Raw genomic sequence first — 18,366 nt, 5'->3', positions numbered from 1 at the left:
AACACTGTAATTAGGTTCACAGGATCTATAGTGAACATCTTTTCAGAGTATTTCGTACTTATTTCAGTCAATATCCTTTGCATGATTGTGTGTCCATAACTCACATGCCTCAGGAGTCTTAAGATGCTCCTTGTTCCTCTAGACACCTTTGAGGATACCCTCATTCCACCATGCCTAGAGTCATGTAATGTCTGTAATTGCCTCATTAATTCCCACCCTGAGTTCTCTGAATCTGGTTTTCTCAAATATGATGAGGAGACTGTCACTTAATGTGAGAGGTGTCAGAATTGTCTTTTTTTCTTTTTTTCTTTTTTTGAGACACAGTCTCGCACTGTCACCCCGACTGGAGTACAATGGCATGATCTCAGCTCACTGCAACCTTGGCTTCCTGGGTTCAAGCAATTCTTCTGCTTCAGCCTCCCCAGTAGCTGGGATTACAGGTGTCCGCCACCACGCCCAGGTAATATTTTGTATTTTTAGTAGCAATAGGGTTTCACTATGTCGGCCAGGCTGGTCCCGAACTCCTGACCTCATTATCTGCCCGCCTTGGCCTCCCAAAGTGCTGGGATTACAGGTGTGAGCCACCGCGCCCGGCCAAGGTGTCAGAATTTTCAAAGGAAAAATGTAATATTGATAAACTGAGTAAAATATGATTACCATATAATATCATCTTAAGATGTTCTTGTAGCTTAAAACTTGTATAAACAAAATTGGTATTTATACATGTGTCCTATTAATGCACACAAGAGTAGATTAGAACCTATATCCAGAGTATTTTTTCTTGTGCCTTGAAAACCAACTTAAAATAAGGTATTTCAAAATTTGGTTTCTAAATACATTTCAAATAAGGTTTGTTATTCTTTTTTCTTTTAAAATTACATTTTATAAATAATAAAATTTTAATTGTAACTCAGTTAACTTACTAATAAATATCCAGAATCCTTAAGGGTTTTATTTTAATTAAAATGTTTAGGATCTAATGCATTAGTAAATTGAAATTTGGATACAGGAATTGCCTAAGGTCTTTACTTTGTTTTACAAAACAATCAAAAAAAAGTAATACCAACTCTATAACATCCTAAATCTCTAATAATGTATATGTAATATATTATTAGTGGTAATGTTATTTTTTTAGTTTGAGTATATTTAGTTTTATAGAACAATAAAATATTTTTATATAGAATATTCAGGGAAAAAATAGAGAAGGAAGACAATTATAAGTTGGAGAGAAACTAGGATCTGTCTATAACGACTGTATTAAAGAATAGTACTAAAGCCACCTCATAAACCAATGATGTTGTATCACAAAATGACTTTAAAGTTGATGGAGCTGCAGCAAATAAGTTCAAAGCAAGAGGTGCCAGCACCAGAGACTTGGGTTTCAATACAGCTCTGCTCCCTGCTGGCTTATCATTGGGATCAAATAGGATTGTTGCAGCACTATCTCATAAAGCCATTGTGAGGAATAAATAGGATCATGTTGGAAAAGTGCTGCACAAGTTTTAGGTAATCTAATCTTGCTAAGAAAAGGGGCAAATAATTCACACAAAAAAACTAGAGTAATGGTAAAAGGTATTATTGCATGCTAAGTGAGCACTATGCCAAGAATTTCACATGCAACTTCCCATTTCATCTTCATAACAATGTGATAAAGAATAGTATGCATTGGCCGGGCACAGTAGCTCACACCTGTAATCCCAACACCTTGGAAGGCTGAGGTAGGCAGATCACTTGAGGTCAGGAGTTCGAGACCAGCCTGGCCAACATGATGAAACCCCATCTGTACTAAAAATACAAAAATTATCTGGGCATGGTGGCACACACTTGTAATCCCAGCTACTCTAGAGGCTGAGGCAGGAGGATTGCTTGAGCCCGGGAGGCAGATGTAGTGAGCCGAGAGTGCACCACTGCACTCCAGGCTGAGTGATAGGAGAGAAACCCTGTCTCAAAAAAAAAAAAAGTTAGTATGAATTATTATTATCTCCATTTCATAAATGAGGCAACTGAGTCATAGAGAGGCCCCAGGAGACATGGTTAGTTAGTGGCAGAGCAGGAATTCAAAGACAGTTCCACCTGACTCTAGAATCTGAGCACTTTAATATTAGCTATAGTATATTAAAAAGTTCAACTTCATTGGTAATTAAAGATTTAACAATTAAAACATATGGACATGGGAGTGTAAAGGAATGATAAACGTCAAATTCCAGTTGTCTCTGTAGAGGGAGGGAGGAAGGCATTGGAATGGATTTGGGAAAGTGGTGCACAGTGGCTTCAGTTATATGTAGTATTTTATTTTTATAAAATGTAATGAAAATGTGGAAATTTGTTCATATTTGACAAACCACGTCCAGGGGTTATATATTTTTTTCTGCCTACTTTTTTGTATGCTTAAAACAATTCATGGTAAAAAAAAAATTAAAGCAGTGAACTAAAGTCATCCCATTTCATTTATATAAAGATTAAATAATTAAGAACATAATTTTGGTGAAGGTTTGGAGAAACTGATATTCTCATACACTTAAAATAATATACATTGGACCAACTCTTTTGGAAAGCAACTTGGCAATATGTGCCACAGAAACAATCATGCTCTTTGGTTCAGTAAGTTTCCTTTTGGGACATTATCCTAAGGGAAAAAAATCAAAATGTACATGTACATACAGAAACACACACACTGGAAAAACTATATGTGTGAAAATGTCAACTGCAGTGTTGTTTATAATGGTGGAATATGATAAATAATCTAAAATTTTAACAATAGAAAAGTAGTCAATATTTTGCAGCCTTTAAAGAAATATTTATGATTACTATGTAGCAATTTCAGTAATGATTGTGATGCAACATTAATTGAAAAAAGGATATGAAATTGCATATCCACTAGGATTAAATCAATGAAAAAATAATCATAGAAAAAGGTTTAGGAAGAAACAGCCTAAAGTAATGAGTACACAATTTGTGTCAAAATGATAAGATACATTCTTTTCTTTTTTTCTTCCAGATTTTTGATATAGATTTGACATACTGTTGTTGAAATGGAAAATTACAGTTGTCCATTGGTACCCAAGAGAGATTGGTTCCAGGATCCCCAAAGACACCAAAATTTGAGGATACTCAAGTCCCTTATTTAGATGGGCATAGTATTTGCACATAACCTATGCACATCCTCCAGTATATTTAAATCGTGTCCAGGTTACTTATAATACCTAACACAATGTAAGTGCTATGTAAATAGTTGTTATATTGTATTTTTTATTGTTGTACTATTATTTTTTATTCTTTGGGAGTTTTCCTTTTCTTTTTTTTTTTTTCTTTGAGACAGAATCTTGTTTTGTCACCCAGGCTGGAGGGTCGACCTTCTGGCCTCAAGTGATCCTCCTGCCTCAGCCTCCTGAATAGCTGAGATTACAGGCATGCACCACTATGCCTGCCTAAATTCTGTATTTTTTTGTAGAGATTAGGTCTTGCCATGTTGCCCAGACTGGTCTCAAACTCCTGAGCTCAAGCAGTCCTCCCACCTCAGCCTCCCAAAGTCCTGAGCTTATGGTGTGAGCCACTGCACCTGACCTTTTTCCAAATGGTTATAATCAGTCACTGGTTGAATTCACAGTTGGTTAAATTCATGGTTGGTTGAATCTGCAGATGTAAAACCAATGGATACGAATAGCCAACTATATTACATAGTACAAATCTAGCTTTGACAATAGTGAGATAGACACGAAAATAAACTAGAATTCACGGGAGAAAATGAGGGGTTCTAAGAAAGGTGTAGACAATACACTACCAATACAGGAGGTCAGAGGAAGGGGAGATCTGCTAGGCTGGAGTCTTCAGGAATGCTTCACGAAGGAAGGACTATCAGTGGACTTCAGTAATTCGTAGAGCAGGGTAAGAACTGGGATGAAAGGGGGGCTAAGCAGGAGGCATAAAAGTTGCAAAGTGGAGCGATGGTAGATGTTCTCAGGAAACAGCACTGCATGTCACAGAACATTTTACTTTCAGTTTTTCAGGCTTTTCAGAAAATGTGGTAACTTTAAAGTTTTCACAGTTGAATTAATTCTACATAACAACTGGTTGTAGAATCATAGCAACATAATTATGAGTTGTGCTTCTGGCTCCAAATCTTTCATCTAAAAATAATCGCAGTGACTACATCTTGGGAAAACAAAGCCATTACCTATTCTTGTGCTCCAGCTATCTCAGTAGTCACTTACTGGAAAATGGATTACAGGTAAAATAACTGCATGTTTTTAGGACACTACTTGTCTCTCTTACCTTCAGTGAGTTGATTAATGAAATAATTTAAAAACTGATAGTCTCCAGGCATTCTCTAAGACATGAACATGACTTTGAAGAAATCCTTTACCATCACACATCACACAAGCCTGCCTGTACTCCTCCAGAGACATAGCCCTAGTACTCCTGGAAGCCCATTTTGTTCCTTCAGGGAGTATGCTTTCTTTGTGCAGACAGGAGAAAAATGCCGGCGATAGAGATGTGGGGAGTAAGAGGAGGGACGGTAGGTAAGTCTCAGCCATGGGTAAGATGAGTGGGAACCTGTATGCTCCGCTGCCACCATGTGTACCAGCTGTTCTTTGCCCAGCTTCCTTGGGCTAGATACATATTCAGTGAATAATACATGAATCAACAAGATGATAGGTGTGTCATTTATCAAATGATTACTTGTGGTAGAAGTTTACATTCATTCACTTTATTTAATTTTATTTTGACATAGGGTCTTGCTGTGATGCACAGGCTAGAATGCACTGGCTCAATCTCAGCTCACTGCAGCCTCAATTTCCCAGGCTCAGATGATTCTCCTACCTCAGACTCCCAAGTAGCTGGGACTACAAGTGTGTGCCAACACGCCTGGCTAATTTTCATGTTTTTTATAGAGATGGGGTTTTGCCATGTTGCCCAGGCTGGCCTCAAATGCCTGGGCTCAAGCAATCCTCCCTCCTAGACCTCCCAAAGTGCTGGAATTACAGGTGTGAGCCATTGTGCCAGGACATATCCATTAACTTTAATAATCATAAGAATCCTGGCCGGGCGCGGTGGATCAAGCCTGTAATCCAGCACTTCGGGAGGCCGAGACGGGTGGATCACGAGGTCAGGAGATCGAGACCATCCTGGCTAACCCGGTGAAACCCCGTCTCTACTAAAAAAATACAAAAAACTAGCCGGGCGAGGTGGTGGGCGCCTGTAGTCCCAGCTACTCCGGAGGCTGAGGCAGGAGAATGGCGTGAACCAGGGAGGCGGAGCTTGCAGTGAGCCGAGATCGTGCCACTGCACTCCAGCCTGGGTGACAGAGCGAGACTCCGTCTCAAAAAAAAAAAAAAAAAAAAAAAAACCTGCCCAGCCTATAATTCAAACGCCAGGATACTCAGGTTCTTCAACAGACTCCAGTTTTCTTATCCTCTAAGATTAGTGTAAAATAAAAGTGCCTGATTGCCATCTCACACACTGGTGAGAAATCCGCTGTTCCTCTCCACATCTCCAGGTTTCTCTTCCTTGCCTCACATTCTGTTTTCCTACACAGGCCAAATTCTCCATGTCTTTTTTACATCCCCCTGGTGTTTGTGTTCCCTTTTGCTATATGGCCTTACGCAATACTTGGCACATCACCCCAATTTCTTCACTCCCCAGAGTTATCACCCACATATGATTGCTTGGGTAACAGACATCTATTTAACTTTTGGTAAAAGGTAAGGAATGTTCCACTCTGGTGCCAAGTAACAACTTAATATCGGATATTAAAACTGTCTTCCCAAATAGAGCCCCAGATTTCTGGCTACTTTGCTAGACTTCTCTCTTTCCTAGGATTGGTGCTTTCATCTCAAACTCTGGGATGCTCAAAATTATTGTTTTATTATGCAAAGCATTTTATTTCTCTGCCTGGGGCTTCCTCCTTCATATCCAAAGCGGACTTACACAGGTGTTTTCCTAAACTTAAGAGTCCTAGAAATCAGAAAGCTATAGTCTGCTATAGTTTTAAATAGCATTTACACAAGATGAAAAAACAAGTTTAGTGAAATTAAATGACTGCCCCCAAAAAGGGGTCAGAGCCTGAATTAAAAGCCTGGCTTGCCTAACTCAATACTTACGCTCTTTCCACTATACCAGGATGAATACATGAGAGTCAATACCTATTGAATGTTTACGACATGTCTGGCTCTGTTCTAAGAGCTTCAGGGGCATTAGCTCATTCAATCCTCATATTAGTTAATACCCCACTTTATAGAAACAGAGATAGCTACCCATAGTGGTAGCTAACACATGGAAGGGTCAGGATTAGAGCCCAGGTAGTCAGTGTCTGTGCTTCTCATCATTAACTGCTATTCTCTACCAGCCTCAAGATCTAGCTCCCTGACATTCTTTTAGTGGCTGAAAATAAAGGCAGCTTATTATCACATTTGGGATTAAGTTAAAAAAAAAAAATAAGGAAACAGGGGCAGCTATGGTGTGACATTTCGGTCTGCTCCCTGAAAATGACCCCAGCATGGTTTGGAAACTCAAAATTTCTAAAATTGTTGGGGTCTGAAGGTATAGACTAGATTTGCTCAGTGACAAACTTAATTATAAACTTTATAATGGCTGCTTTCAAAACCAATCATGTAATTCAGTCTTTTCTTGCTTAATTAGTTGCCACAAATTCACTCAATCCATTTAGTCAGTCAGTCATTCAAGACTTATTGAGTGTTCTCTATATGTCAGGTACTATTAGGCACCAAGTGAACAAAGAGGGATCCTTCAGGTCCAGACTCAGTCCTGGAGTGGCTCCAAATTTTAGAATTATGATTAGCGTTTCTTCCTCTACTAGTCTATGGGGGATGGTGCTGAGATTCTAGATTTCCTGGCCCAGTTCTTTAGAGAAAAAAAATTACTAACATGAAGAAGGGCATTAAATTGGGTCACCATTGCTTGAGGGAACTATTCCTTAAGAATATAGAACTTGCTTTGATTTCTTTTTACACTCAAAGTGCTGCTCTAAGGTTTGATTGATGATCTTGAATGGACAAGACCATCAAGGCAAGAAGTCCCATGTAGATGATAACTAGCAATATTTGGGCAGAAACATACCTCGCTTTAATAAAGTGTCTTGGCCAGGCACAGTGGCTCAAGCCTGTAATCCCAGCACCTTGGGAGGCCAAGACGGGCAGATCACGAGGTCAGTAGATCAAGACCATCCTGGCTAACACGGTGAAACCCCGTCTCTACTAAAAAATACAAAAATCTAGCCGGGCGAGATGGCGGGCGCCTGTAGTCCCGGCCACTGCACTCCAGCCTGGGCGACAGAGCAAGACTCCGTCTCAAAAAAAAAAAAAAATGTATCTTAATGTAAAGGTGGATCTTAGACATGAACTAAATCAGTGGTTTTCAAACTGTGCTCCTAGGGCCTCATTTGCAACAAATGAACATTTTAAACTGCATGTGAAAACTGCATTTTCTGGGTATCTGATTTATATATTGGAGTTTTGCAATTTAATTTCACTTAGGAAGAGGAGAAAAGAGCCTTATTGCTAAATGTGAACACCTCTGAGATTTTCGTTCATTTCTCTATTCACAAGGGACTAAGGCCTAGAGAAATGAAATGACTCACTGAAATGGCAGAGATAAATCATAAACCTAGGTCATTACTCCCAGCCCAGTCCAATGCACAAATCTCCCCCTTCCTATCTACTACCCACTGTGTGTCTGGAGAGCATGGCACCCAGGCCAATGTAAGTCTGGGTGAACTGTATCTTTGTAGCACGGCAAAAGCTGAGAATTCTGTTCTAAATGGTTCTACAAAAATGCTGACTGAGGACCATTTACTGTATATATGATTAAGTGCTACATAATCTACTATGTTCCTCATAATAATCCATGAGTTGGGTTGAGCAAGTATCTCCCCATCCCCCATCCTTAGTTTTGCAAAAAGCAAAACAGTCTCAAAGCCATTGACTTCTTTAAAGAAATATATTAGTAGATAACAACAACAAAACAATCCAAAATTCCAATCTTCTGACTTTTAGAAAGACAGAGTTCTAACCATTATATACTGTTCAAGCCAACTGTTAGTAAGAATATGCTGTGCCTGTGTAGGCAGGAGAGCAATTATGTCATTAAATAGGACAGCTCCCAAAGTTGACAGACATAAATGATGAAAGGCAAAGTTTAGATATCAACCTATGAGCCATGGACAGCTGCAGAGTTTTAAAATTATTACAAGGGGACCTGAAGTCCCGTAAGGTATGCTTACCTGAATAAGGTGGGTTGCACCAATATATACACCCAGTCTTCAAATGGATAGAGACGTTCTTTTGTTTAATAAAGTATGCCTTCAATTAAAAGCATTACTGAAGCCAGATGTGGTACTGTGTGCCTACAGTCCCCACTACTTGCTACTCGGGAGGCTGAGGTGGGAAGATCACTTGAGCCCAGGAGTTCAAGTCCAGCCTGGGCAAAAAGCATTACTGAATTCATAGCAATGTGTTTATCCTTATGTATTTTTGGTCAACTTCTACTAAAAGTATGAACACTATTATGTGCGACTCTGTGAAACTTTGTTGTTAAAAATGAAATTGTAGTTGAAAATATGGGGAATGTCTGTTCAAGGCTAAAATAAAGGGAACAGAACAAAATGAAGATGGGAAATAATTATTTTAAAACATATTTTGTATGTTTTCCTGTGTTTCTATTTTAAAGCTATATATCTAAATTATTGTTCTTTGTTTTCATGTTGAATGGCTGCTTCTTATCTGGCTTTGTTTATTAAGTGTGGTCAGATCATTTATTCTCAGAAAAACTACCCTGTAGTCTGGCCCTACATTCCTCCAAGATAATATCATCTGCAGGAGTCAAGTTTCTTGCCAGAAGAGCTGATTTGCAGAAGTAAACAAACTGGGAGTAAAACCAAGAAATGTTAAAGAAACTTTTGAACTTAGGACATCGATAACAAATACTATGTTAGCTATAAGTGTCTCTAAAATATATATAACATCCAGTCAAGCTGACCTACAGAACTGGAACAGTAAACAGAACACAAAAAGGGCTGTAAGCAATACCATCTAGGAACACGGAGGTAACAGATAGGGCTCCATGTCTGCCAGGGACTCCAGGAGGAACAGCTGTTCCCTTCTCTCAAAACAACCATCCTCTGATGCGTTTCAGTTGCTTACCAACTCAGATCTGCTTTTGAGGAGTAAGCCAAATGCATAGCCTCTGGTGATTTACCTTAGAGACGGCATTAGGGAAACATAAAAAACAAATGTCAACTTGAAAAGGCCGCATTTCATATCTTTCCTCCATCTCTGGCAGTCTTCCCTTGTTGTTCCACCTACCCACCCCCCTTGCCCTTCCTTACATTTGATTCTTTGTTAGATGAAGCATGGAGACAATGGAAGGCAACTGGGAAACAAACTAAACATTTCCTTCTGGAAATATTACCTACTTTTAAATAACCACTAGGGTCTATAAATATTTTCATTAGAAATTTGCCCTCCCTCCACACACACCAGTCACTTTGTGAAAAACCAGTTTCTCCAAGTCAGAACCTAGAATTTATGGTCTCCTCTCATTGCACTACTAAAACCCTTCATATCCACAGTGAATCTAGGCTATTACCTCTGGAGATAGGAGTTCAGGGCCTGACTCATATATTTATCTCATGAACTAAACCCCTATAATTCCCTGTGGAGTGCGGAGTTGGGGTTTGGAGGCAGATGATAGAGAGGAAAGTTAGAGTTACAACCATTTGGTTCAATGTGGTAGAGCTGTGAACTGACTGTGTGATCTTAGGCAAGTCCCATAAGCTCTCTGGGCCCCAGATAACTCTTGTGTAAAAGGAAAGGATCATACTAGATGACCTCCAACTTTGTATCTTCAAGGTACTGAATGGGAACCGAAGAGAAAAGAGAAGTCGCAAATAGAATTATGGATGTGGTAACTGAATTATTCCCAATTCTTCCCTCTCTCCCTGCGATAGAATTACAAAGCATTTGTCAAGTGGCTTGGCAATACCTTCTACCAGAATGGGCAGAGTATATGTAGCATTTCCCCACCTACTTCATATCGGGCTTGCCCGTGTGACTTGCTTTGGCTAACTAAAGTTAGTAGATGTGATGCAAGCAGAGGGTTTTTTTTTTTTTTTAACTTTTATTTTAGGTTCAGGGGTACAAATGCAAGTTTGTTATATAGATAAACTGCATGTCATGGGGGTTTGCTGTAAGAATTATTTTGTCAGCCGGGCGCGGTGGCTCAAGCCTGTAATCCCAGCACTTTGGGAGGCCGAGACGGGCGGATCACGAGGTCAGGAGATCGAGACCATCCTGGCTAACACGGTGAAACCCTGTCTCTACTAAAAAATACAAAAAACTAGCCGGGCGAGGTGGCGGCCGCCTGTAGTCCCAGCTACTCGGGAGGCTGAGGCAGGAGAATGGCGTAAACCCGGGAGGCGGAGCTTGCAGTGAGCTGAGATCCGGCCACTGCACTCCAGCCTGGGCGACAGAGCGAGACAGGTAGGAGGCATAGTACCTGATAGTTTTTCGAGCCTCACCCTTCTTCCACCTCCACCCTCAAGTAGGCCCTGGTGTCTGTTGTTCTCTTCTTTGTGTTTCCTTTTTTGTGGTGGTTGTTGTTGTTCCCTTCTTTGTGGCCGTATGTACTCCATGTTTAGCTCCCACTTATAAGTAAGAACACGCGGTATTTGGTTTTCTGTTCCTGTATTAGTTTGCTTCATTGTCTCACTAAGCAGAGGCTTTAAAAGTGGCTTTATTTCTTTTGCTTCTGTAATCTCCTGGCTAGCCACTGGTTCAAGAATGAGAAAAGGGGATGTTAAACGGACCAAAATCTTGAACAAGAGAAATAGAAAGTTATGTTTTAAGCCTCTAAAATTTGCGGTTGGTTATGTAGCACTATTGCAGCAGAGACACAAAAATCTCTGCTGTTTTACTTTTTTCATATATTCCATCCAACAATATGCCTACTGACCTTAAAATCTTATTGATGCTGTTGAACTAAACTGAAATCATCCAGGCATCTTAACTTGACCATGGAAATGTTCTCCTGATTAGCACCATCAGTAGGACGACTTTTGGTACTGAGGATACTGCAAAACTAGAAATTAGTGTACTGAACTTTTCTGTGTAAAAAACACTGTGTTTTTAGCTATATTGAGAAATATTCCTATGAAATTGTACTGTGTTGGCTGTAAGGATGGTGGTCACTGTAACTTACAGTGTAGTCTTTGTGGCAACGTTTTGGAGAAATTGGTCTCTGGTTTCGGCAACTGGAGAAACTGTGTTATCCTAAGCAATTAGTTTGTTTGAATCTTATGGACACTGGGTCTCTATCTGGTTGTGAGCCCTCTTGAATTGCCTGGAAAAGTCATAGCCAAGTATGTGGCCCTCCATAAGCAAGTGGATGTAGGTGACTTTGCAGCATACATTTTGTTTAGCAACTTCCCCTCCATGTTTTATTTTATTTTTTCTACACTCGTTTTCTCTTTTTCTGCTTTCCTTGTAAATTATTATTGTTATTATGTTAAGTATTAAGTATTATTATATCATATACATTTATGTCAACCACCTTAAATCCTTTTGGGAATAGAAATTAGAATACATAAAGCACTACTGTTATTAAAAAAAAAAAAAAATCAATTTCCATTAGTAAAATAAAGAGAGAAATGCAGTTTTATCACTGACCCTTCAACCCTTTTGTTGTTAAAACTTACTCAGGATTTGGCGTTTCTCTATTCTGAAATATCTCCAGGTCAGTGTTGTGAATAAAGCACTGATATACATTGGTACGATTTCGAATTCATCATCAAAATAAATGTAAAGACAAGCTGGGCATGGTGGTTCACATTTATAATGCCGCACTTTGGGAGGCCAAGGAGGGTGGATCACTTGAGGTTAGGAGTTCAAGACCAGCCTGGCCAATATGGCGAAACTCCGTCTCTACTAAAAATACAAAAATCAGTTAGGCATGGTGGCCCATGCTTGTGATCCCAGCTGCTTGGGAGGCTGAAGCACGAGAATTGCTTGAACCCAGAGGTGACTTGCTTGAACCCAGAGGTGGAGGTTGCAGTGAGCTGAGATGGTACAACTGCACTCCAGCCTGGGCAAAAGAGCGAGACTCCATCCCCCCAAAATAAATAAAAGGACAAAAACTGTCTTTCTTCAAGCTGTTTGAAATAGGGAGGAAGGTTTTTCTTTACAAAGAATTTGATGTATTATTCTCTTTTTTGTTTGGTTTCACTCTGTTGCCCAGGCTGTAGTGCAGTGGTGCGATCTCAGCTCACTGCAACCTCTCCTTCCTGGGCTCAAGCAATTCTCTCAGCCTCCCAAGTAGCTGTGATTACAGGTGCATGCCACCAGGCCTAGCTAATTTTTGTATTTTTTAGTAAAGATGGGGTTTTGCCACGTTGGCCAGGCAAGTCTTGAACTCCTGGCCTCAAGTGATCTGCCCACCTCAGCCTCCCAAAGTGTTGGGATTGCAGGCATGAGCCACTGCACCAGGCCTGATATATTATATTATTATTTTAATTATTTAAGTTAATTTTTTCTTTAATATTGGTTGAATATCTACTATGTGCTCAGATGGTGCTAGTCGTTATGGACAATATAAAGATATTAATAAATAAGATACTTAAATCTTTAAGACGCCCCATGGCTGGCCACTGTGGCTCATGTCTGTAATCCCAGCACTCTGGAAGGCTGAGGCAGGTGGATCACTGAGCCCAGCAGTTCAAGACCAGCCTGGGCAACATGGTGAGACCTCATTTCTACAAAAAATACAAAACTCAGCTGGGTATGGTGGCATGCACCTGTAATCTCAGCTACTCAGGAGGCTGAGGCAGGAGAATCACTTGAGCCTGGGAAGCAGAGGGTGCAGTGAGCTGAGATCGTGTCACTGCACTCTGACCTGGGCAACAAAGTGAGATCCTGTCTCAGAAGAAGAAAGAAGAAGGAGGAGGAGGAGGAGGAAGAGGAGGAGAAAGAAGAAGAAGAAAAGAGATGATGACAACGAAGAAGAAGAAGAGGGAGGAGGAGGAAGAAAGAGGAGGAGGAGGAAGGAGGAGGAGAAGGAGCTCCCATGTGTCTACATTACAAAGACAACTTGGTTTCCTTGGGTGTAATTGAGGTTCGCTCCAAGAATGATGAAGAAAGATGAGGGAGGCAATGTGGAAGGACCAGCAACCTCCAACAGAAGCATGATCTGGCCTCCTGGTTCTAGTGCAGTGCTCTAATATACCAAGAAATTAGTCGCCAAGGTTGGGGGCAGGACAAGCACAGGAAACACCAGTATAAACACAAAATAAGAGTTAAAGATGAAGAAAATAGAAACTTGAACTAGTCAGGGTCACTAGATAGAAGTGAAGAATAATCAATAGAAACAGAGCCAAATCAGAAGCTGAAAGAACAGTTTTGATTCAAGATATTAATCTGAGCTGACATGTTTTAAACTACCATTGAATATCCAAAGGGATATGAAAATATGAATTGGCACTTGCTGTGAAATTTAGAAGATTTCCAGTAAAGTGTTCTATGTTTAGAGGCAAATGTGTCATATAGGGAAGTCAGAGAGGGGCAAATACCAGTCCTACCAGCATCTGTAGAAAGTCCATTAAAGACAGAGTCTACACAAAGCAATACCTCAGGACATCCCAGCTTGCCCTTCATATAGACAGCATACTGAGTAGTATCTCAGAAACCAAGGAGAAATTCTTTGGCACAATGGTGAAGTCTATGGGCCCTATCACCTCTGCCCTACTTCCACAGACAGTTGGAATGCCAATTTATTAAAGTAATTCTGATAAATCTTGAAATTTCCTTTCTCCCATTGAGTGTACCTAGTATTTCAACAGGACCCCCAAACAATTCTGAAATTAACTGTGAACTCCACCCATGGACATAAACACAATCATCAGAATAAACAAACCAATGAACCATCTTCTGTATTAAAAGACTTAGTTGTAATGTAAAAAAGGAAATTAACCAGAGGAATACACTTAAATGACCCCACTCATGACAGAGTTAATAACAAAACCAAAACAAAATTCAAAAAAACTTTAGAAAAATCCTTAAATCTTAAAATATCTAGAAAGATGATGAGTTACCAACAAGATTCAAAAGAACATTACACCATATGCACGCCATATGCAAAATTTAACACAAAATTGATCACAGGCCTAATTGTAAGAGCTAAAACTATAAAATTCTTACCAGAGAACAGGGGCATAAATATTTTTGACCTTGGACAAGGCAGTGGTTTCTTAGATATGACACCAAAAACACAGATAATAATAGAAAGAAATAGATTGTACTTAAAAAATAAGTTGTACCTCATAAAAATTAAAAATATTTGTGCTTCAAAGAAAACCTCAAGAAAGTAAAGAGAAAACCAGTGGGCTGGGCGTGGTGACTCACGCATATAATTCCAGCACTTTGGGAGGCCAAGGAGGGTGGATCATGAGATCAGGAGTTCGAGACCAGCCTGGCCAAGATGGTGAAACCCCATCTCTACTAAAAATACAAAAAATTAGCTGGGCATGGTGACAGGTGCCTTAATCCCAGCTACTCAGGAGGCTGAAGCAGGAGAATCGCTTGAACCCGGGAGGTGGACATTGTAGTGAGCCAAGATAGCACCACTGCACTCCAGCCTGGGCAACACAGTAAGACTCTGTCTCAATAAAAAGAAAAGGAGAGAGAATGAGAGAAAATGTTTACAAATCAAATAACTGATAAGGGATGTGTATCCAGGACTTTTACAACTCAACAACAAAAAGACAATCTGATTTTAAAGTGATCTGAATAGACATTGCTCCAAAGAAGATATACGCATGACCATAAAGCATGTGAAATGATGCTCAATATTATTAGTCATTAGAGAAATGCAAATCAAAACCATAATGAGATACCATGTCACAGTCCGTAGAAAGGCTATCATTTTTTAAAAGACATAAAAAGTATTGACAAGGATGTGGAGATATTGGAATCCTCATACACTGCTAGTGGAAATGTAAAATGTTGCAGCTATTTGGAAAAACAATTTGGCAGTTCCTCAGAAAGTTAAACACAGAGTTACAATGTGACTTAGCAATTCTACTCCCAGGTGTTTACCCAGAAGAAATAAAAACATTTTTACACAATAACCTATATACAAACATTCATACTAACGTTATTCATAATAGCCCAAAAATAGAAATAACTCAAATGTCTGTCCACTCATAAATGGATAAACAAAGTGTTATATACACACCCACAAATGCACTCACATACAAGGGTATATTATTCAGCAATAAAAATGGAGTGCTGATACATGCTACAACATGGATGAACTTTGAAAACATTATACTAAGTGAAAGAATCCCGACACAAAAACCACATAGTTTATTATTCCACATATGTATGAATTGTCTATATATATAGGCAAATTCATAGAAACAGTAGATTAGTGATTGCCAGGGGCTGAGGGAGGGGGAAATAGGGAGTGATTGCTAACGAGTATAGGATTTCCTTTGTGCATGATAAAAATGTTCTGAAATTAGATAATGTTGATGGTTGCACAATTCTGAAAATGTACAACCACTAGAAACCGCTAGACTGTGCACTTTAAAAGTGTAAATTTTATGGTATCTAAAAAAACTGTCAATCATTTAAAAATTACATTTTAAAATAGGAACAATTTAAGGTTAGAAAAGATTCGTTTTGGCCGGGCGCGGTGGCTCAAGCCTGTAATCCCAGCACTTTGGGAGGCCGAGGCGGGCGGATCACGAGGTCAGGAGATCGATACCATCCTGGCTAACCCGGTGAAACCCCGTCTCTACTAAAAAATACAAAAAACTAGCCGGGCGAGGTGGCGGGCGGCTGTAGTCCCAGCTACTCGGGAGGCTGAGGCAGGAGAATGGCGTGAACCCGAGAGGCGGAGCTTGCAGTGAGGTGAGATCGTGCCACTGCACTCCAGCCTGGGCGACAGAGCAAGACTCCGTCTCAAAAGAATAAAAAAAGAAAAGAAAAGAAAAGATTCGTTTTGAAATAAAAATAAGATTGCTAGAATTTAAAAAAAAAATGACATGGAAGCTGGGCACAGTGGCTAACCCTTGTAAGCCCAGTGCTTTGGGAGGCTGACGTGGGAGAACTGCTTGAGACCAGGAATTCAAAATCGGCCTGGACAACATAAACGAGACTGCCAGGTGACCCAGTAAGACCCTGTCTCTAAAAGAAAAAAGTGAAATGGAAGCAGTAAAGAGCAAAATTGGAAAGCGACAAAAATCAAATCAGTGAATTTGAAGCATTCAGAGAAAAGTGATAAAGGAATGAATAAAATGAGAGAAAAGATGATGTATTAATGGAAGACGATGATGGATCTAGAATATCTGATAAAATATTTCAAAGAGAATGAACAACAATCAAAGAGATAATTTTTTAAAATTTCCCAAAGAATGCCAAGCCACGTTAAGATCCAGTCAGGTGAAGAGTTGTTTTTTTATTGTGTTGTATTACTATTGTTATTGTTGTTATTGCTATATTTTTACTATTATTAGCCAGCTTGAAATGTCTGTTTTTAGCTGACAAATAATAATTGTATATATTTATGGGTACATTATGATGTTTTGATCTATGTATACATTGTGGAATGATTAAATCAAAGTAATTAGTACAGCCATCAGCTCACCTACTTAACATTCTTTTACGGTGAGAACATTTAAAATCTACTTAGATTACTGAAATTTATTCCTCCTATCTAACTGAAACTATGTACCCTTTGACCAACATCTCTCCTTTTCCCATCCCTACCCTCCCCCACTCCCTAGCCATTGGTAAGCACCATTCCACTCTCTGCTTCCATGAGTTTAACTTTTTTTTAGATTCCACTTTATCATTGAGTTCATGCAATATTTGTCTTTCTGTGCCTGGCTTATTTTACTTAGCATAATGTCCTCCAGGTTTATGCATATTGTTGCAGTGACAGAATTTCCTTCTTTCTTAAGGCTGTACGATATTCTATCATGCATATATATCACATTTTCATTATTCATTCATCCACTGACACTTCAGTTGCTTCCGTATCTTTACTATTGTGAATAGTTCTACAATGAACATTGAAGTGCAGATATCTCTTTGACATACAGATTTCAAGTCCTTTGCATATATACCCAAAAGTGGGATGGCTGGATTATATGGTGATTCTGTTTTTAGATTTTTGATGAGCCTCCATATTATTTTCCATAATGGTAATGCTAATTTACATTCTCATCAACAGTGTACCAGGGGTTCGTTTTCTCTATGCCCTTGTCAACCCTTGTTATCTTTTGTCTTTTTTTTTTTACCATAGCCATTCTAACAGGTGTAAGATGATATCTCATTGTGGTTTTAATTTGCATTTCCCTAATGATTAGAAATATTGAGCATTTTTTTCATTTCTCTGTTGACGACATGTATGTCTTCTTTTGACAAATGCCTGTTAGCTTGAACTTGTTGCCTGGAAAATTATGGAGTCTACTTCATGTTGTATTGCAGTAGAACCTTAAGGCATGATCCTGGAAATCTGGGTCCCAGCTCTGTTACTTACCAGTAATGTAGCTTTGGGCAAATCATTTCACCTCTTTGGGCCTCAAGTTCCTCATCTGCTTTAAAAAAAAAAGAAAGGAAAAGCTTGAACTAGATGACTTTAACACAAGTCCTTAAGCAAAAGATATGAGCCAGGAGACAGATAGAAAGTAAGGCAAGAAAGCCAGACAGCAGAAGATAATAAGGAAGTCCTTATCTACCAGAACTAAAATTTTGAGGACGAGGTGAGAAGGGGGCGGGGTGTACAAGCAATCCTGACACTGTCCGTAGTGCTGAAGTGTCATTATTTTGTCTGGGTGCCAGTTGGAGGAGTTAGGAATTGCTTTGGTAAGCAGTATGGAGATCTGACAATTTTAGAGCAGAACAGTGACACTCTGAGCTCATTCACATCTGTGTATTTAACTACTACAGATTCTGATTATTCCCAATCCTATATCTCTAGCATTGACCTTCATGCTGATCTCCCAGTACGTTTTCCACCATCTACCGAGTATTATCTGCATTTTTACTGTGTTGAATTTACTTCAAACTCAATAGGTACAAAAGTGAACTTACCATATTCATTAATGATCCTGCTTCTTCTCCTGCATCTTCTATCTTGATTAGTGATACTAAGATGTATCCCTTTCCCCAAGCCAAAGAACTAGGAGACTTACATGATTTTACCATGCCCACCATCTATAGTCAACCACCAAGTGTGTCCTGCCAATATTGCCCATGAATACATCTTACATTCATCTCTTTCTCTCTACCCTACTGTGGATGGATTTATTTAGGTTATAAATGTTTTTTGGTTGGACTACCATAATATCCT

The 18,366-nt window shown here is 39.4% G+C and overlaps 1 protein-coding gene across 1 annotated transcript in view; it reads right to left on the bottom strand.

Annotated features, from left to right (window-relative positions):
* CEP85L (centrosomal protein 85L) overlaps positions 1-18,366 on the bottom strand; it is a 248,283-nt gene that overhangs the window by 199,402 nt on the left and 30,515 nt on the right. Inside the window, exon 2 of the mRNA XM_017895947.1 lies at positions 17,554-17,608. The gene's annotated coding sequence lies outside the window, so the exon portion shown is untranslated. The remainder of the gene's footprint in view (positions 1-17,553; positions 17,609-18,366) is intronic.

Source organism: Rhinopithecus bieti, unplaced genomic scaffold, assembly GCF_001698545.2.
Source record: "Rhinopithecus bieti isolate Rb0 unplaced genomic scaffold, ASM169854v2 scaffold_27321, whole genome shotgun sequence".
In the NCBI taxonomy this organism is placed as follows: Eukaryota; Metazoa; Chordata; class Mammalia; order Primates; family Cercopithecidae; genus Rhinopithecus; species Rhinopithecus bieti.
The sequence above is the reverse complement of the archived record's forward strand: the minus strand, read 5'-3'. Positions and strand labels throughout refer to the sequence as shown.